The following is a 22,792-nucleotide window of genomic DNA, read 5'->3' as shown; positions in this document are numbered from 1 at the left end:
TAGCATCTTGATTGTATAGGTAACAGCTTCTCCAGTTCCTGGTGATGGAGGCACCTGGGAGTGGTATGGCATAGATGACCTTGGAATTGGCCAACAACATACAGAAAGCCCAGAGTATTGATGAAGACTACAAGTGCAACGAGAAACAGCAGCAAGAAATCCTGGTGGTGAAGGCCTGGACAAAGGATCACCATTGTTTTAACTACTGCACAATCTCAGCATTGACTCTACTGAAAATGCTGGTGCATACCAAATCAGGAGGCAACTTGGAAGTGATTAAGTTGATGCTGGGAAAAGAGGATGGTGAAACAGTGATCATTACAGCAGTTGCTTTGCCTGTAGAGGGCAAGCGCCTGAATAAAGGCCCAGGCTGATGCATATGAGCACATGGCCACATGTATAGAAAACACCTAATTGGCCACCTTGCAAATGCACTTGGCTGGCATCATAGCTGCCACCCTGGCTATGGCTGCTGGCTTTCTGGAATGGGTGTTACTACTCCACAGTGTTCAATCAGCACTTCCAGGAGCTATTCTTAGCAGTGGAGATTGACCCAACAAGAACAGTATTAACAAGGAAAGTGAATTTTGGTGCCTTCAGGACATACCCAAAGGGCTATAAACCTCCCACTGAAGGACCTTCTGAGTGCTAGACTTTCCCACTTAATAAAAGTCTATGCTACAGTGCAAACAATATTATGTCTTAGATGTTTCATATTTTGAGTCTTCTTTGGATCATAAATTGCTTGAGCTTTTGTGGAATAAATACTGGGGGAATAAGCTCATTCCTTTAGCTTGCTTACTAATGCAGATAGTACCACAGCTTATATCTTTGATTTTTCTGAAAATTAGGACAGTCAGAGAAACCTAGCTGGGACAAGGGAGTTTCATGTTGGGTTTAGAAATGCATGACCAAAAGTTAGAAGACAACCTTGCTAAAGCTACCTGAGACAACAGTAAAAATACATTAGAAGCTACCCATGGATTGATTTCTCAGGATAAACTGTTTAATCAAATTAACATATCTTAAACAATCACTAAGTAGTATTTTTGCCTGAAAGCCAGTATAAGAAAAATACTCAAGAGACACTTTAAAACCAGTTACCAAAAATCTAATTAGAAGTATTAGGTGCTCTGAAGTGTCCTGAACACTGATATCCTATAATAAAATGCTTTAAATAAACTGAAATGGTTCTTGTTGGACTGGAACTAAAAATGAATTAAGGGCATACAGTGTCTTTCAATGTTCATTTAATATTATTATTTATCATCTGGGTTTTTTAAACATGAATTCATATTGTATTTCATTAACAGTTAAAGAAGCATGCCATTTAACATCAACTGTTTCATTATAATGATTCTTTCCTTTTAATGTTTACCAATATAGAAGTAAATAAAATGCAAAAATCATGTATGTGTGTATGTGTATATAACAGAAGTGGCATGTGTGTATATATATAAACATTGACTTATTAAATTTTAAAAATACTTATGTCATGAACACTATATCATACACAAAGAAGTATTTCTAATTTGCTAATAAATTTTAATAAATAAAATCTGGGATACTAGATAGATAAATAGAATAATAAGAAGCAGAGCTGAGAAGCAAAAAATAGTAATTCATATTTCAGAGCAAATTTCAGGTTGGTCTCTAACCAATTTATATTTGCTTCTATAAGATTTTGGAACCCAAAGTAGACTACCAAAATATAAGTAAGCACAACATAGACTCTATTTTAGAAAAGTATTTGAGATGACAGGCAGTTTTTACATTTACTTTTAAAATGATTAAGAGCATTAGGGATTTCATTTCATTGATTTCATTTCACTGCTTGGCATTTAACTTTTTTATTTAATTTTTTAGAAACTTCATCACTTTATAACCTAATGGAGAAATTTTAAAAAACTTTATTTGAATATTGGGGTCACATATATTGAACTCTTCTCCAAATATAGTTGTTTCTCAGCTTGGAAAGGTAACCACATCACAGAAAATTGCATTATATTTATCCCTAATTGGCCTCAGGTTAACTGCTTTGGGAGGAGAGGAAGAGAAAGACATTAAGGATTTATCAATTGCAAAAGTGGAATAGTCATTTGAATACTAGTGTTATCACATTTGCATATCATTTTGGGATATATCTTTTCCCAGTGCCTCAGGTGTAAGTTAATGGAAACCATCAAGTTTAAGGTTTTGCAACACAAGGGCAATCAGCAACATCTTAAAACCATAGTAAACTGGAGTAGAGCTATTATAAGGAGGTTGCATACCATCCTGATGTGAGCTCTTGTTTCTGCACCTGTCATTGATGAGTGAACTGTCAGAGGCCGCAAGGTGCAAAAGGGCACAAAGTTTGATTTTTGTTGTTAGTTAACATATCACAAAGACAATAAATATTAAAATTCCTTTTGAATTATACTTCTGTGTTTTAGAAATTTTGACAAATTTTGGATATTAACTCTTATCAGATGTACTGGTGAATATGCTCTTCCATTCAGTGGGTTATCTTTTTATTTTGTTGATGGTTTACTTTGCCGTGCAAAAGATTTTTAGTCTGCTATAGTCCTATCTGTTTATTTTTTCTTGTGTTTCCCTTGCCTGAGGAGATATATCTGAAAAAATATTGCTATGAGCAATGTCTAAATATTACCGCCTATGTTTTCTTTTGTGATTTTTTTTTTTGGTTTCATGTCCAACATTTAAGTCTTTGATCAATTTGAATTTTTTCTCGTGTGTGGCATAAGAAGGTGGTCTCATTTCATCTTTCTGCACATTTTTGTCTAGTTTTCCCTACAGTGATCATTGAATGAACTATCTTTAGCCCATGTTTTTGCCTTCTCTATCAAATACCTAACAAAAACCCCCAAAACATCCAATTGAAAAAAATGGGCAAAAGTCCTGAATAAATGACACTTCTCTAAAGATACAGATGGCCAATAGACACATGAAAAGATGCTCAACATCACTAATCATCAGATAAATGCAAATTAAAATGACAATGAGATATCAACTCACAGCTGTCAGAATGGCTAACATCAATAAATCAACAAACAACAAGTGCTCGTGAGGATGTGGAGAAAGGAAAACAATCTTGCGCTGTTGGTGGGCATGTAGAGTGGTGCAGCCACTGTGGAAAGTAGTATAGAAATACTTCAACAAATTAAAAATGGATTGGCCTTATGACCTAGCAATTCCACTTCTGGGATTTTATCTGAAGAAATCCTAAAACTAATTTAAAAGAATATATGCACCCCATGTTCTTGCAGAACTATCTATAATCACTAAGGCATGGAAATAGACAAAGTGTCCATGAGTACATGAGTAGATTAAAAAAACAAACTGTGGTACATTTACATCAAACAGTGGAATACTATGCAGCAGAAAAAAGGAATCCCTACCCTTTGCAACAGCATGGATGGAGAGCATTATGCTAAGTGAAATAAGCCAGCCAGTGAAAGACAAATACCATGTGATTTCACTCATTTGTGGAATCTAATAAACAAACTGAACTAATAAGAAAAATAGAGACAAATTCAGAGGGGGGAGAAACATCAATGTGAGAAAGAAACATTGATTGGTTGCCTCCCATACATACCCTGAACAGGGACCAAACCTGTAACCTAGGTATGTGCCCTGGCCAGGAATTTAACCTGTGACATTTCCATGTATAGAACAACATTCCAACCAACTGATACCCACCAGCCAGGACCAAACCTTTTTTTATTTTGAATGTAAGGCATCACACAATAAGCCATCTTGGCAACTTTTAGTAGTATAACAAAGCAGTAATTTTAAGAATACAGCAATAGCACTGAAAATGAATATTTTAAGGTATGCATTGACTTTCAGGGCCTATCAAATTTTAAACACCGAAACTGCTAGTGCCTAAAGCACTTCATTCACCACAATGTATACAAACTTTGAAACTGTTTTCAGGCATTAGTTTTAATAAACAAAGAGCAAGGTTGAGAAAGAAATTACTAAAAATAATTATTTACCCTCAATTATTTCAACTACTACTTATATTGAAACTGTCTCTAAAATATATAAAGTTCAGGGAAAGGCCATACATGTGATTAGTATTTGAATGTTTTGACAATTTAAACTAAATTGTAACACATTTTTAAATTCTTTCAAGAACTTCAAAATCATTTGCAATTCCAATTTTATGTACTTTATAAGGTTTGCATTTGTAATGTAAAAATATAAGAAATTTTAGAAGAGGTAAACAAAATAGCCTAATTCATGCACAAGTCAAAAAAGAAAACTAAACAATTGATGTTGCATTCAGATTGAATTAACTAGTTTTGAGTTTAAAAATAATAATTAATATCCTTACCCATCCATGCTGTCACAAATGGCAACATTTCATCTTTTTATGACTGAATAGTATATAGATATGTATATATATATATGTATAATCATGCCTTCTTTGTCCATTCATCTGTCAGTGGGCACTTAGGTTGTTTTCATATCTTGGCTATTGTAAATAATGCTGTGATAACTATTTGAATACATATATGTTTTCAAAGTAGCATTTTCATATATTTTGGATAAATACTCTGAAGAGGAATTGATGGAAGCTAGACTTTTGGTGCTCAGCTATATTGTATATAAATACCAAATTATAATGTTCTATACCTGAAACTTATGTGATGTTATTAGCCAATTTATCACCACAAAAATTTAAAAAAATTAAATAATACTCTCAAAGAACTGAGTTTTATTTTTATCTTTTCAACTTGAGTTCATATGGTCCAATATTCTCAAGGATTGCTGTGCATTAAAATGGTACTTCCTTTCATATATGTAAATGGCATGATGATCTTAATATGAAGAATTAATCCACAATAATGAATAAAAGCACTGGTTAATTTAAACTGTGTAATCCTTGGAATATTATAAAGTGACCTTAAGGGACATTGTTTTAGCCAAATTTAGTGTATCACCCTTAGAAAACTTGGAATCAAAAAGCCATTCATTTCCACCCTGGCCACAATATTCACTAACTACATGATGTAGGACAAAGCAATTACTCACTCTAAGCCTCTGTTTCTGAATATAATGTGTGATCATGTACTAGCTGCTCAGTACATGGTAGTTATTACACTAACACCATTACTAGGCATATGGCATTAATACACACTGTCCAGTGGCCATTGTAATAAACCAGAGAGGTAAGAGCTATCTCCCTCTAGTTTTTCTGTCTGACTTTATTTACACTAACTCTCGAATATTATTTTAGGTACATCAATTGACTACTTTTTAAAAAATTTTTCTCGACCATTTCATGTATAAAATACTTCCATTAAAGTAGCCTAGATGATGAACCACTTGCCACTAAACTCTGTACTTCTTCCTTTTGGATTCAGGAACTTGGAAATCATTCTTATGAGAAAGCCTTTCACTCGTGTAGCAAACTGTTGTTGGGTGTTTACCATGTGAACAGCACTGAGGTGAGAAGTGTGGAGGGTAGAGCAGTGTGGGCTTCAGGGCACTGTCAAGTGGGTGTAGAGTCAGAGCCACAATCAGGCTCCTGTAGGCTCCCAGCACTCAGAGGGGGCATGTTCGTTCTAAGATATCACTTTTCCTTCTTCCCTCTCAAAATAAGTATATAGAAATCTTTGTTTTCTTGGAAATATAAATTATAACTGCCCTCTCTGCTAAAATTTCATGGCTTCAGTTAAATCTACTTTAAAATATATACCAATAACTCTGTAGCAATTACACTTTATAACAGAGAAGAAAAAGGGATTTTAAATAAGCAACTGAAACTTTCAGCTTTGTATTTTCCCTGTTAAGATTACAGAGGGGGCAGGGCAGATAAATAGTATTGCAATCATTCAGAAAATAAAACAATTTTTAGGGCCTGAACAGAGACATAGTTTAGCACACACACCCTGCTGCTACCCAGTTCCTGGAAGGTTCCTCCTTTTCTTAGTTGTTTCCCCTATCATCCCCCCATCCCTGTCATGAGTAGCAGCTTTCAACTAAAAGCTAAATTAAATTAGGACAGATTCTACTCACCCTAATATGATTTCCACACAAGGTGACCTTGTTTTTTCCTTTCCCTAATATCTCCTTAGTAGCAATTCCCCCAGACCTAGTCAGAGTTGTATGTGTAGACATTTCACACAGAAGTACTGCAGAAATCTCGACTCTATGGCAGTACGCTATAGCAACTCCACCTACTATTGTTAATACAGGTCCCTTCTGTTGTTAAAAAGAGTTCCCATGGAATACTAAATCAGAGTAAGAGTGAACAAATAATTATTGAAAATACTTCTCCTTCCCCAGAAGGTAGGGACGGTGCTAGATACTGTTAATTACCTGTTTTATTTAATCCTCATGACACCAACAAGTGTATTCGAACTTCAAACCCTATGTTTTTTCTTTTTGCATTGTGTCACAGCTGTCTTAGAGACAATCTTGAGCCCCATTCTTAATACTTTTGAGAGTCATTTGCAAATAAATCAACTTCTGAATGATCAGGTTTGATGGTTAAAAATAAACATTTAATATATAATTATTTAAATTTTAAAATAAAATTAGGTTAATCTACTATTTTGTGAAATAAATAAAAACAGCTAGAAAAGATGATGCTGCATTAAGTCAAAACTGAATAGTATTGTGGCACAATTCTTTATTTTTGTATTAGGTTTAAATTTTATTGCTGTAAATGTGGAACTCATTTTTTATTGTTTCTGATGGAACTTTCACTGCTCTGGTAAGAGTTTGCAGTGGTGAGTAGAAAAGCTTGTCATGATGTCTATCTGTTCCTCTGTTGCTCTTTTGATGCATAGAAATAAGCCCATTTCTGCTTAGCTCTCTTTTTCTACCTAGATGACTTAGAAATGGAGAAACTATGTCTAAAACAGTTTTTCAGTGATTTCACCTGTTCTCATTTCTGGTGAGTCTGCCATTGCTTTCATTTTTCTGAGCTGTTGCTAGGCAATATCTTAACTTTCCTTTATTTCTTGCGATTCCTTAGCTTATCCATGTTACAGATAAGTTTTGAGTAAAGGTCACAGACACGCAATATGCCATTTCTACCCTGCGTTTTAATCTCTCTATGGCCCAAGAATAACCACATTCAGTATGAATGGAGTAGGATACTATTAATTTTCAGTTCTATTAGCAAAAATTCTGCCCTACAGTTTAAACATAGGGAGAAATATAATTACATGAATGAATAGCCAGCTGCCTCCTGCATTTCTTTTGTGTCTCATGGGGCAGAATAAAAGTGACTGCAATTATAATTCAAATCTCAGAGGGATATTAATGTAATAGTGTTAGCATTAGCTTTCTTATTTTTAATAAAGTTGTATTAATAAAAAGAATGACTCTGGTAATTTGTGCAACATTACAATTTATTGTAAGTAATTACTATTTAATATAGTCTATGTAACATTAAAACAAAAAGGTCTTTCTGGGACATATACCATTCAATGGGGAAACCTCAGGAAATGCCACTTTTATTTATTTAACATTTTATAATATTCTATGTTGGTGGTACATACTTAAATAATTTTTAGGAAGAAGTGATTTAGTTCTTTAGTTATGATGTTATATATTTCAAATTTAATTACATTATGATATAAAGTCAAAATTGGAAATTTTCAACACTCAATGTTTATAAAATTTGAAAGCATAAAAATGATCCATTTTCTTACAAACCTGTTTAAATTGTAAAGTTAAATAGAAAAGTAATCGTAAAATTTCATGAAGTGTCTGTTTCAAATTATATTGAGAATGTATAAAGTGTGTTTTTCTATGATAGGTTTGTACTGTTAACCTAGACCAACTGAAAAGTACAAGTAGCTTTAGAAGAAACACTGTATGGCTTTGCATCCTATTTAAATTAAAAAGAGGAAAAATTTATTTATTTAGTGTCACTTAAGATGCTTTTCCTTTTATTACAACTGGGTTTTCATTTTTTAACTTAGTTTTAACTATGAAGGCACAGAAAGCATGGGGTACTGCCAAATGCAGGTTGATGCCCTAGTCAGATACATGATGATAATGATAAAAAGCATGAAATGAATATGGGAGTGTGCACATAAATACATGCCTTGAATCCTTTTGTAAGACACAGTAATCAATCAATCAACGACGATATGCATGCAGATTGCATGCATCTGATTCACATGCAGCAGCAGCAGCGATGTTTCTGAGCTCTGCCTTTGTGCTAGACACTGTATTAAATTGTATGCGTAGTTGTTACAATTTATCCTTCACTACAACCCTATGTACTATTTATTATAAACTCTGTTTTATAAATGAAAATTTGAGCCACTTATTAAGAAAATTAACCCAAAGATAGTCATACAGTTTTCGATAAAACTCAGCAACAATACTAGGTTGTAATACTAAATTGTCTTAACACTTAGCTATTTCCCCCCACTTTTTATATAAAAAATGTCTTAGGAATCAGGTTAGATTTGAAAATATTTATATTTTTGCCTAGATATTAACACCAAAGATTAAAAAAAGTTTTGTAGCTATGATAGCAGTTCTGATTAAAGAAAATGACTTGTGAATGTTTATTTCTACAAATTAGATGTAAAGTAACCCCACATTTTCCAGAAGACATTCCTTTCATGTGTCCTATTACACTGCAAGGACTTCAAATAAACTTTTAAAAATCATCATCCCATATTCCTTGTACTTGACGGCAATGTGTTGCCATGTTTCCATATATATGTCAACATGTTTTCTTTGAAAGGTTAAAAATGTTTCTTCTCAATTAGTTAAAATGGATACATTCCTCTAGATTTCTTGCCCCCTTTTAGAGTCTTAGAGTATTTTACAATGGATAATGTGATAGTTTTACTGAAAGTTGCATGACTCCTGCACTCCACTTTAGAAATAGATGGTAAAAAGTACCAAATATTCTGCTACCACAAGAAAAGGAAACAATTTCCCAGTTCTTCCAGTCATGAGACTGAATTTTGAAGTGTAATTATTTACCTCAGGAATCCTCTAGGAATTGTCCTAAAGTTGAAATTGTCTTTCACCACTTATAATGTGGTAGTGAAGAAAATGTAGTTGTGAGAATATACGTAAATATGCACCTATGTATATATATATAAATATATATAATATATACTTATACATACACATAGTGAGATATGTATATACACATAGTTATATATGTACACACACACACACACACAACACGGCAAGTAAGAAGAACCTGTGCATCTTTCTTCCTTCTCAACTGCAAACAACCATTAGAGTGTCATATTAAACTTTAATTGCTGTTTCTATATTTGTTTTCAAATTTTTACTTTAGCCAAATTGGAAATTTCCCTTTATTTAATTAAAAGGAGAATACTTTTATATAATTGTACAGACATTTTTTGTGTATGTTTTATATAAATAATTATATATGCCATCTTCTAAATTTTCAGGTGTTTTTCACTGACATTAATCAATAATACATATTTATCATAATTAGATTAGAATTACAATTAGTAGTAAGGCAAGATAGTAAATTAAGCAAAATTCTTTTTTTCATTGGAAAATGAATACAAATATTGCAATGACTTTAAGTTATTTTTCCTCTGTAATGATAGCAGTAGGGCACCGTCTAATGAATGCAAAATTAATTAGTCAGCTGTAAATGTCATGAGATTAAATTATTGAGAGGATTGGCCAGTGCCTTCTTAGTTTATGATTTTGGTTTATCAATTATCATAATGGTTTTTAACTCTGGCTTTGCATAAAAGTCCCTTCTAGAATTTTAAGAAAATGTCCGTTCTTGGATTCTGCTATTTGAGGTGGTGATTTGGTAAGTTAGAGGTGATATCTGGAATTGATTTAAAAAGTTCCTTTAGTGGTTCTCATATGAAATAACTTTATATGATGTGCCTTCATGATTAGATAACCTTTTCTGATGATAGACCCACATAGCTGATGCAACTTCCAATGACTGGTTAATCCACTTGTTTTTTGATCTTGGACTATTGAAAGGAAGAATTTACTCTCTTCTCTTTGAGTTCCTTATAAATAACATGTTTATCCTTCTTAATTCCCAAAGATTCTGCATATAATTAGAAATTTAAATGATATCACTTGTCTTGGGAAATGACAGATGATTTAAAAAAAAGAAGAAGAATCTCACTTTTCTTTACTGTGGGTTTGCCTTTGGCACAGATGAACTAGTGCCATTGTAAACACAAGGCGTTGTCATCCTAGATAGTCTGGAGAACCTAGACTTCGTCAAGAGCAGCAGAAACACTGGCATAGAAAACTTCTCTCATAGTGTTATTAATTTACTTGAAAGTAATATTCTCTGGACCCTGTTATTACAGCAAAAGCCTAAGAATCCCTGGCATGACTGCCTTCAGAGATAGCATCTAGAGGCTTCTGAAAAGATTGTAGCCAGGCTTGGTAGAAACCCCTGGGCATAAATAGACCAAAGAACAAACCAGACTTCCTTCCTGAGTCTCAGGGTGTAAAAGAGAAGAAAACCTTGGCCACCCATGCATGAGGAGGGTGCCTAAAACCAACCTTCTAAAATCGACCTCCAGCTTTCTCTTTATTCCCACTCTCACTTTATAGATGAAACCCCTAAACAGAAGGCAATACCCTCATCAGGTGCAAAATAAAATGTGACAGCTATAGAAAAGTTTCTGTAAGTCAAATAATCAGTGTCATTACATTTTTGTAAACATTTTATAGAACTAAATAGGTCAAACTGTCTATTCTTTTAACTTAGTATGATGTAAAACTCTCATAAAGAGAATTTCCTTAATAGTAAAAGGTAGAATGGAGCTTCTGCTGTCCCCTTATGACATCCAAAATATTTAAATACAAATGCCACATAGATGCAAAAGAGACATGAAGCAAAGAACAAACTAGAAAACATCTCGTGCCAGAATACTGGAGGCATGTTCATGCATCACCTAGTGGAGCTGTGATGAAGATCGGGGAGTTGGCAGAAAACTCTCTCCTCTGTGCAGATTTCAGGTCTCACTTTATGAAACAAAAAGAGGCCTGGAATAGATTCTTCCCTCACAGCTTTCTGATGAAGCCAACCCTGCCTACACCTTGAGCTTAGTTAGGCTCTGCCTCCAGAACTGTTAGAAAATAAATTTCTGTGACTGAAACCCCACAGTCTGTGGTATTTTTATGACAGACCTAGCAAATGAATATAATGATATATTGATTTTTCGATATTATTCTTGGAGGAGAAATGTACTTGTATCTGCTGCCATGGGCTTGAAATTACTGATCAACATAAGAACGCCTAACTCCTTATATAATGTAGGCTTTAAATTTTATAAAAAGTAGATCTTAGTAAGAAACATGATAAGTAATACAAACTTTTCTGATTAAAAAAGGCCTCTTAATATAAGGAAAAACAATTGCTAATAAATAACTACTTCTGTATCTAATATAATATAGCAGGGTACTGTAATATGTCAAAGAAAATAAATCATATTTGCTTTAAATTAAACACTTAAAAAAGAATGACCATATCTTCAATTCCAGAAATATGTTATTAAATTTATAACAAGTGACAGTAATATAAGCACTATGGCTAGAAATGATAGTATTATTGCAACTATGTGAAGTTGACTATACCCTGGAAATAAGATGATATTGATCATCTGGAGTCATTTTATGTTTATAAATGTTTCATGACTATTAAGTAAACGGACTTTATATTTCCACATTTAAATGTTACTTAAATGGAACGCATGAGTTGAATATAGAAAGTGATTGTATCTGGTGAATGTTTTGATTTTTCCAGTTTTAAAATATAGACGGTGGTAAAGTATAAATCCTGCATGCATTACCCTCTGCAACTGAGCTCAATTCTTTTCTAGTGTCATTTTAGTTCTTGTTGCCATAGTTGTTGCTAAGAAAATGCATTTTCTAAAAGATTTATAAATAATGATTGCAATGTTTTTAGCTCTTTGTAGTGAAATACAATATCCAATGCCTCTGAGAAGAATATAAATTCAAGCACCAGGGAGCCATTCAGGTCACACTTGAGTCTTGTTACAAGTAGGGCAAGAAAAGTGTCTCACTGGAATCCATTAATGTGCACTCTCCTGCCCACTCAGAAGATAAATTCCACGTCATTAGTGTCTGAAGACATACATAAGACTGTCTTTAAGCTTTGTGTCTGCTATTGTTACTCCAACATTTTGTGAAACCAAAAAAAAAGATTGCATTTATTAATCCTTCTCTTTTCTAATATTGCTTCCTGTCATTATTCTTCTAAATGCTAGATGAAAATATTTAGTTTATATGAACATATTTTGCCAAATGCATGCATTCTTATTACCTTTGAAAATTAGGTAAATTCTAAATTTTTATTACATCAAGGTATCAAGGATATCTATACTTATACATTGATTTTAATTATGGACCTTGATACAAGTCAAAAATATTCAAGAGCCATTTCCCTCATTATTTTTTCTCCAAATATCAGAAAGAGTTTGTGAATAACTGATAAGTTATTCTACATATACAGCATGCCATCTGAAATAGAAAATGTATCAAACCCCAAAAATGGAAAATGATAATAAAGCAACATAAATGTTTACCACCCAGAAATAAAAGAAAAAACGTAATGTTTTTACACACCCATATGTAAACACACACATATATATACATGCCTGTACATATATACATGCATATTATTTAGATGTATGTTATGTTGTGATATATACATACACAATACTTGGCTAGTCTTGGCTGTGATGTGTAGTAACAAATCAGATTTCAGTGTGTTAACACAACCAAGATTTATTTCTTCCTCAACACTATTCAAAAGAAGGGTTTGCTTCCCTTAGTCACTCAGGGACACTAGGCTTGCAAGTTTCCACCATTTAATGACATCACCATCCCCTCATGAGGTGTTAAGATTTACCATGGCAGGAGAAGAAATCACTAGTGCTGCAGGGTCCCACACCAGCAATTACATGCTTTGTCCGTAGTCCATTAGCCACACTTAGTCACATGACCCTGACTAATTGCAAAGGATGGACAAGTGTATTACTCCCACATTGCAAAAAAAAAAAAAGGATAAATGGATGTGAATAAGCACTAGAAAGATCAAACACAATGTTCTGCACAAGTACTCATCTCTTCTTCCATCTCTTATTCATCTTTGTTTATGCCTCTCAAAAATCCATGTGATATGTACAGTCCTTTGCCACATAGCGACGCTTCAGTCAAAGACAGGTCATGTTACACTTACAGTAACCTCTTCCATTCTGTATTTATGCACCTCTTGTTGCATCACTTTCTCTGGTTCCTGATTTACACTCACACTATTTTATAAGTTTAATGTAGCCTGAGTGTGCCATGTGGCTAAAGCCCACAGTCATTTACAATAATGTCCCAGGGTTCACATTCACTCACTGTCTCACCTGGAGTAGCTTCCAGTCCTGAAAGTTCCAGTTATGATAAGCACCCTATGCGGGTGTATCACTTTTGTCTTTTATACTTTATTTTTACTGTATACTTTCTGTGTTTATATATGTTTAGACACACAAGCACCAACCATTGTTTTACAACTACCCACAATATTCAGTATGGTCACATGCTGTACAAGTTAGTAGCTCAGGAGCTCAGGCTATACATGGAGCCTAGACAGCAGGCTGTGCAACTAGTTTCTGTGAGGAGACTGATTACACACCAATGAAATTGCCTATGAACACATTCCTCAAAAGTTTCCCTGTTGTTGAGTGACACGTGACTGTATAGTTAACCTAAACTTTCATCTATTCATTTCTTGGTCAATGGAAGAATGTTTATAATAATATCAGTATTTTGTGTTAGTATATATATAATCATTTTTGTGATTTTTTGATTTTCTATTATATGGATTTCTGGAAAATTGTTCATTTTATCTTAAACACTTACTACTTCCCCTAGTTTTTCTTTTAATAATTTGAGCCATGTATTGGTCAAAGTGCTTGGTGCATAATGTGTCTAAGGAATGATACAGCTTAAAATTTTCCATTTCTGCTTCTTCTCTTATATATGTTTTTACTTGGCACACACTAAGTTCTTAACAAATGTTAGCTTTTATTAATTTTAGTGATAATCATTTACTATCTGGGTCCCATTTTTACTGTGCCTTGTGAAAATTCCTAAATTTTTTGTTTGATAATATTTTTCTCTTAATTTTCCATTTTGATTCTACTTTCCCAAAGTGTCACATTTTCCTAGTTGTTTCTATGAGAATTTGAAGAGGAAAAAATCAAACAAGCAAGTTCAATGTAGTGTCTTAACATGAAACTAAAAATTTTCCTCTGACACAAGATGGTATATTAAAGAGCATACTACACTTAAAGTCATATATGATCAGAATTTAGTTTCCAGTTCTGCTAGTAGCTAGTGATGCATTTTAGAGAAATGATCTAATGGAGATGAATGTTTATTTTACCATTCCAAAAACTTAAAAGAATAATAAAAGATTTGGATAACCATTATTAAATAGAAAAATGTAGACAGCATACCAATAGATAGAGGTTTTTCCTCTTCCCCCACATTTTACTCTTATGTGAAATCTTGAAGCACACAGGAACTTTACTAAATATTTGTATGTGAATAGTGTTATAATACTTTTAAGCTTTTGATCTTTACTGGAAATTATTTTAGTTGATATCAATGAAAGTAATTAGACACACCTAGGTGATACAAAATAAATAATATTTTTATGTTCTCTTAAAATTTGAACTGTATATTTGAATAAAGAAGGTATCAAAATACACAAGGTAAAAATTTGAGAAACAAATAGTATAAATCAATGTTAAGAGCTTTGTTGACTTTTCATTTTCCAATTCTTTTTTAAAAAGATTTTACTTATTTATTTTTAGAGAGAAGGAAAAGGAGGGAAAAGGAGAGGGCAAGAAACATCAATGAATGGTTGCCTCTCGAGTGCCCCCTACTGGGGACCTGGCCTGCAACCCAGGCATTTGCTCTGACTGGGAGTCAAACCCGCAATGCTTTGGTTTGTAGGTTGGCACTCAATCCACTGAACCACACCAGGCAGGGCAAATTTTCCAATTCTTTCAACAATACTTATTTGACAACACTTTATTTTTTACTCACAAAACCATGTTTTACAACAGTCTAGCTTGGGTTGTGCCACGATTTTAATTAATCTCGATATGCTTAGTAGTAAGAAGCAATAAAGCCTTAGGCCCACTAACACAAGTACAGTTTTACTTTCATCTTCTACCTATATAATAAAATCAGGTAATTTTTCTAGAATTAGGAAAATCTATGACAACTACTAAATGTCATGCACTGGGAACCTACAACTGAAGAAGTTACTGTCCCTACCTTATTCAGTAGATTAGAATGCTCAGATGAGAATAGAAAAGAGGCATGTAGCCCAGCAGTAATTCTTGCCTGTGTGAAGTTTGTCTTAAACTGAGATAGAAAGATGCCGGAACTGGCCAATCACTGGGAACTCAGGAGTCATAGGCAATTCAGGAAGCAGAGGCAGCATGGAAGAGCACAAATGCCAAGCATTGAAGTGATTGATTATGGCTAGAGCATTTAAAAATACTCTAAAACTAAAGGGAAGGCAAAAGGAAAGGAAGCTAGAATTACAGGGAAGGCCATATTTTGAAGGAATTTAGATAATAATATAGGAGGTTGGACTTTGAAAGCAGTGGGTGACCACTGGAGATGAATTCAAGCATTCAAAAAATTGTCTCAAATAAATAATGCGAATTTACTGTTATTTATTCAATAAATAACTTGTCTTGAATACATAACAGTTGATGGCTGGGAAAGGTATCACCTAATAGTTGCTACTGCTGATGACATCAGTGTTCAAATTTGTGTAGAATGGGATTTTAAAAGCTCCAGATTACATAATGAGTCACACAGCCTCAGATCCTCCTTCCAGTCTTGTATATGATTTCATTAATTCTCCACCCTGTTTTACTTTACAAATTATTTAAGTTTGCTTACAAAGCATTAAAAAGTACAGCAAAGCCAACAGAAAAAGAAGTAAAACTGTTCTTAAGATTACAATGAGAAAACAATTTAACCAGAAGTGAGGTGGGAGGGGAAAATGGGGGGGAAAAGGGAAGGGTTTTCAGGAACATTTATGAAGGACACATGGACAAAACCAAAGGCAGGTGGGATCAAGGTGGGAAGTGAGGATGGCTGGGGTATGAGGGAGTGGTGGGGAGGAAATGGAGACAACTGTACTTAAACAACAATAAAAAAAGTTTAAAAAGAAAATAATTTCTCCTGGATGTTTTTCATGACTTTTCTCTGAGGGATTATAAGATGAATTAACCAGGAGTTGAGTGGCTAAGAAAAAGAATGAAGGAACACTATTTTGAGAAATATGGAAAATGGCAAAAGAGATTAATAATGTGTGCTTCTTCATATTAAATATTAACCTCAGAGTTTTTAAACATTGAAATGTTTCTGCTTCAAACAGAATTGAATAGACAAAAATCTTCTTATATATTCATTGAATATGAAATTCAATCAACATGCCTACTTTGGAGACAGAAATAGACCTGCCTGACTCCAAGCACCAAAGTCCAAGTTATCAGTAGTAACCCAGATTGTCCTCTAAACAATTCCTAAAGACAAAAACATAACTTCCTTGTTTCTGTGTGTGTTACTGTTGGCATGAGAAGAAAAATAATAGGTTTTTTGTCAGTTGTGAACTGTGTACTATGAAGCCCATGGTTAATATAAATGTTAATCAGGGTTATGATTGTAGATCCAGGGATTATGGTAATCATGTGGCATATAATGTAAGCATGGATGTTTCGATTTAAGTGAAAATATGTAGTTAAGGAAGGGTATAATCACTTAACAAACTGTCCATACTCACAGTTTTTGTATTAGTGCCTAAATTAAGATATTATTATGGCAAGAAAAAAGTAAATGAATTAGGAAAGGAAGTAAAAACATGCATAATGCTACCACTCTGTGTAAATTTCTTTCACATCTTGGTGTTTCTGGGCAAGATTCCATTCATGCATGTAAGTCTTGTTTCTTTCTTTTTCTTTTTCTTTAATCCTCATCCAAGGACACGTTTATTGATTTTAGTGAGAGAGGAAGAGAGGAGGAAGAGAGAGAGAGAGAGACATTTATGTGAGACAATCGAACCACTTGGCAAGGGCTGTAGTATTGTTTTTCATAAAAAATACCATTACACCAAAATAGTCAGAACTTTTTTTAAAGAACAAACTTCAACAATATATCCACAATATATTTATCAGGAACATCTATTCATTTAAAAATATTGTAAATGGCAATTAATATTCAGTTATGTGAGTGAGCGGAAAATTAGTCAATCATCTCCTTATGTTTTTTCTTTCCAAATGTTTAAAGATAATTAATGTGGTGATACTTGTAACTTTATTTTTGTGGGTCCACCCCAGTGGTGTCCCCTGAGCTGCCACTGGGCAGAAACTGGCACAACAGCATTCCTAGCCCCAAGAATGCTAGAAAAATGAGAAATAGAACATTCAAGACAAGTTTGAACAAATCGCAGTATGTATTTATATATAAATAATGTTTCATCTTCTTCTAGAAATTAATGTTTGCAGTGGAAAATTTTGAAAATGCAAATTTTTATTTTATAACCATATCTATATCATCTATATCTATATTTATATATCTATATATCTACCTATATCTATTTCATCAGCTGTGTACTTTACAGCTCAAAAACATTGCAATGGTATGTTAATAAATTAGACATTTTACTCTGGAGAATAATAGCTTTTTAAAACCAGTATGTATAAATTTTTCATAGTTGATAAATATTAGCTTCTCATGGCATTCTTTTTTACTTCTGTTTAATTTGTCATCTTTCCTTTGGAAGCACCAGCTTGTCATGTACTATTCTCTTTCACATGTCTATGCTACACCTTCTAATTAATCTATTTTATTTTTATTTTTTAAAAGTTTAATTTAATTTATTTATTTTTAGAGAGAAGAAGGGAGGGAGAAAGAGAGGGAGAGAAACATTGATGTGTGGTTGCCTCTTGTATGTCCCCAGTTGGGGACCTGGCCCACAACCCAGGCATTTACCCTGACTGAGAATCGAACCAGAGACCCTTGGTTTGCAGCTCAATCCACTGAGTCATAGGGGTGTTTTTACTTTTTTTTTTTAAAAAAAAACAAGCTTGCTTTCCATACCATTTTTCTGTAACATTATATTTGTTATTTTTCTCTGAATTATGTTTCTATTTTTAAACTTTCTTTACTATTTTTTCTTTTTATGTTTTTCTTTTAAATGTAATCATTTATTAAATTTTTAAATTTGTCTATTTTCTCCACTTTATGCTCTGCTTCTGATTTATAGGGACAATGGTCTGTTATCATCTATCTAGTATGTCAGTTTTGTGTGTCTTCTTTCTGTATCGTCTATTGGGTCATATTCACAGGTAATACAGAAGAAGCTCTTATTTTCCTCTTTTTATAAGCATTGGGCCAATGTTGTTGTAGCATGCAATTTTTGGTTTGTTTTTTTACTCATCCTTAAAGAATGTCCAGACAATAGATGTTTCTAATGCTTGGAGCTGAATGAGTTGCCCTTTTTTGTACACTTGTGTTTTGGATAAGTTTTAAATATAGAGGTATATATATATATATTTTTTTTTTTTGCATGAAGGGTGAATAACTATGAAGAGGACCCTGTTTGTAACAGATATTCATATAATTCCTCTGTTGTTCTCAGATAGCATCATTCTCCTCCATGCACTTCTTGGTTCTCTGCATTCTGAAACATAGTGTATGAAAGAAGTATAAACAAAAGCTCAGTTAACTTCCTGGTTTTCCATCATATATTATATTCCCCTTTCTTTTTGCCCACTGGGTAACTAGACAGGCTTACCTATGCAGGGATGCTGCATTGCATAACCAGAACTGACTTACCCAATGGTTCATTGAGGCCTTGTTTTGGGATTGTAGCTATAAATGCAACATTATCCTTGATTTTTTCCCTCTAATTTCTCCACTTGTGCAAAGATGGAGTGTCTGCGATAGCATTGGGAAAAAATTAATAAGATTAATTTTGAATAGGTTTTTGTTCTGGTAGCCTGTAGCTTCCATTAGTGTCATTTTTTCCTCTAAAAATATTATGCTTCTCAAATATTCTTTTGCTTGAAATTTTTCTCATTGTCCTAATGAATATTCTTATGAAACCTAGTCTAAGTTAACATAGGGACTGCTACTGAGATACCCATGTAAAATAGAAGCCCTCCTCTTAGCTTCTACTGTTTGTCTTAAAATTATCATTGTGTGGTTTCCACAACATGACTTTTTTTAACTAGAAGTGTTTTTCTCTATGTATATTTTTGTTGGGGGTGATTTATGGTGAAGGAAAACTGCCAATTGGGAGAAAAATCATTTGCAGTTTTTGATGCCAAAATAGCAGATGCTTAAAGGCTAAAGAGTTAGTTAACATTTAATGTGTTTTTAATCAATGAGTTTAGTTTTATCATTTAAGTTTTTTAGAATTAGATAAAAAATATAATTGTTGCTAATTTAAACAATGTTAACTAATATTTTTAAGCAACGTCATGAAGTGGCTTAGAATGATCTACTAATGTAAACTTTGATTACCTTGTATTTTATGTATTTAAAAACACACTTTAATTTTGCTAAATTATTCACTAAGTATAAAGAATAGGGTGTTAACCTCTTCAAAAATCTAGATTTAGTCTAAAAATTCCAGATGGATTTATAAGACTGAAACAGTTCCTTAGATGAATGTATCTAAAGCATTCTTTCAGTTCTGTAAATAGTGGGAAACATAAATTTACCATATACAAGATCATAATTTTCTCAAGGGTTATTAGAGTATAACCTTTCCATCATCCTCATATAATGTAGTTTTAACCCTTCAGAAATTTGAAGCTAGACATGTATCATTACATAAAAGAAAACACTATTTATATAAAAGGATTTTGTTTTATCATTTTGTCTGGCAGTATAAACTTTTGTATCATTTTTTTAAACCTACATTTACATTAACTTTACAGTGTTGCCATCCAATATGGCTTGTACTATCCTGTGTTGTAAAGATAAAAATATATCTAATTAGAAAACATTTATTGCTTGTCCTCTTCTATTTTTAATAATTCTGGACTGTCAGGATCTATTTTTAATATTTCTTCTCTTTTGCAGTATTTTTATAATAGTTGCTTACAATTAGTCATAATATACTATTTTGCAGTTTCTATGAACCAAACAGAACTTTTAGAAATTTTGCATTAAGGGTAGAATTAAATTTACACCAATATAGCTATTCTCAAAAATCACTTAAACTTAGCATTAAAGAATTTACTTTTACTGAAGTTGAAAATGCTACCTTTGCTCTTTAAGGAGAATTTGTGCTAGAATGCTCATAGATAGATATTGAGTCTATTTCAAATGAAAAATAAAAAGGCAGGAAAAACCACAAAGCATTATTAGAATAGATACAACTTTTCAGCCCCATCGGAAACTATCAGAGGTTTATATCATTTGACCTTTAGTTAAATATTCTAAGCCTGCAGGAATAAAGGCTCTATAATAGCATTAAGTATTATGGCTGTTATCTTCATCATCTAAATGCAATCTTTAAACTACTTAAGATTCACCTCTCACTGTGGGACACTTTATTTAACACCTCTGTAATTGCAAAGAGGGCTTCGATGAGTGTTTTAAAGTTTCCCCAGCTTCTGAGTGAATTGCTTTTTTAGTAGTAGATAAGCAGACTTCAAGGACTGTTGAGATTATCAACATGCAGTTTCCTTTTATTTCTTTGTTTTCTAATTTCTTTAAAATTAATCTCTCTCACTACTGTGAAATCATGCAAGCAAGCACTTAGGACAGAAATCCCATTCCTAACTCCATCATTATCTTCTCATAAAACCTTAATAAAAGTGAGTCACCTGAACAATGGAGGGAAAGCAATAGGTACCAGCGACCATGAGACTTGGAATATTGGGATTATTCAAGAATGTACTTAACACATACTATGTACCTATTCATCTTTTCAGGGACTTGCTGACACTTAGTAAGAGTAAGTATGTCATCTTTCCATGTGGAGCTTTAAATATAGTTGTCTTTTTGTTTTTAAACTACTTTCTATATTTAAGACAAAGACATTAGACTGAAAGAGAAAAACTTCACATTTGAAATAAAATGTGATTATCCACTAGTTTAGATAAATTTGAATTTCTAGTATGTACTATCATCTGACTTTAACTAATATTAATAGAATATTATTCTCTGGAACAATGAGTGCACTGTGAGGATTATCGTTAACAGCCCACTGTGCACCTCTTTAATACAGCCACTACTATAGGTGTACATCCTTTCCATGTAAAACATATCCCAAGGAAAGACTTGGGCAGTAAGTACCTGTTGCCTGTTACATCCTCAATAAGAAGTTAGCTTTGCCTGTTGGACGAAGGTAGGAACACAGTAATATAGTTTCAGTATTTACCTAAGGAATCTCACGCCACTATTTTTATATAAGCAGGAGATGGCACAGGGACAAGATGCTTTATTTAAAAATGCACACACACAATGTGAATGAAAATTTTTGGATATGTAACCTGCATTTCATTGCTAATTATTTTATAAAGCACAGCGAAAGCCAGAGAAGTGACATTGTCTAGGTGGTCAAATTTTCTGTTCATGAACTTTGTCTATATGTGGCTGTTTTTGTCACTTTGTTTGCATGTTTTCTTCAACACTTTTACTTAAGTCAGGGCTTCTACCTCAACCATTTGCATGTACTTGTGCACAATGGAAAGACTGAAGCTGTCAGGATGTAATTCACATCATTTCTTCTGTCATGCTCTTCTTTTGTTCTAGTGAGGATTTAGCAGTTGAAACAGCTGCAATTTGACAGCCCTATTACCTAAATCACAAATCAGATCATTCCTTTCTTTTATTATCAAAGTTGAGCTGCAGCAGATGATATATGAAATTTCCTACTTTACCCTTAATAACTTTAAATTTACCTTTATCATGTGTTTAAAAAATAAATTGAAATTTCATTCATGGTGGCTCACAAGCATAAGAAAGAACTAGTGTTGCCCGAATGGTGACAGATGGAAGCTCCAGTTAAGAAACAAATCTAGAATGTAAAATGATATAGTTGTAATGGAAAACAGTATAGAGATTCCCTAAAAATTAAAAGTAGAACTACCATATGATTAGCCCTGGCTGGCGTAGCTCAGTGGATTGAGCGCGGGCTGGGAACCAAAGTGTCCCAGGTTCTATTCCCAGCCAGTGTACATTCCTGGGTTGCAGGCCATAACCCCTAGCAACCGCACACTGATGTTTCTCTCTCTCTCTCTATCTCCCTCCTTTCCCTCTCTAAAAAATAAATAAATAAAATATTTTAAAAAAAAGAACTACCATATGATTCAGCAATTCCACTTCTGGGTATTTATCCAAAACAACTGAAATAGGATCTTGAACGGCTACTTGTGCTCGCATGTTCATTGAAGCCTTATTCACTATAGCTAAAAGGTAAAAACTACCTAAGTGTCCAACTATGTACAAACAGATGAAGAAAATGTGGTTCATGTGTACAGTGGAAAGTTATTCAGCCATGAAAAAAAGGTATCTCACCAACAACATGACTAAAATTAAGGACATTATGCTAAGAGAAATAAGTCAAGACAGGTAAACAAATATTACATGATCTCACTTGTATGTAAAATCTTTATAAAAACAAATTTATAGAAACAGAGAGTAGATTAGTGGTTGGGCATGGGAAATCATATATTGGTCAGAGTGTACAAATTTCCACTTAAAAGGGAAATAA

The 22,792-nt window shown here is 33.3% G+C and overlaps 1 protein-coding gene and 1 pseudogene across 2 annotated transcripts in view; both read left to right on the top strand.

Annotated features, from left to right (window-relative positions):
- Positions 1–22,792, top strand: part of LRRTM4 (leucine rich repeat transmembrane neuronal 4) — a 751,239-nt gene that overhangs the window by 234,461 nt on the left and 493,986 nt on the right. The window lies entirely within an intron of this gene.
- Positions 24–1,322, top strand: LOC114500951 (annotated as a pseudogene).

The sequence above is a fragment of the Phyllostomus discolor genome, chromosome 6 (genome assembly GCF_004126475.2).
Source record: "Phyllostomus discolor isolate MPI-MPIP mPhyDis1 chromosome 6, mPhyDis1.pri.v3, whole genome shotgun sequence".
Taxonomy (NCBI): Eukaryota; Metazoa; Chordata; class Mammalia; order Chiroptera; family Phyllostomidae; genus Phyllostomus; species Phyllostomus discolor.
The sequence above is the reverse complement of the archived record's forward strand: the minus strand, read 5'-3'. Positions and strand labels throughout refer to the sequence as shown.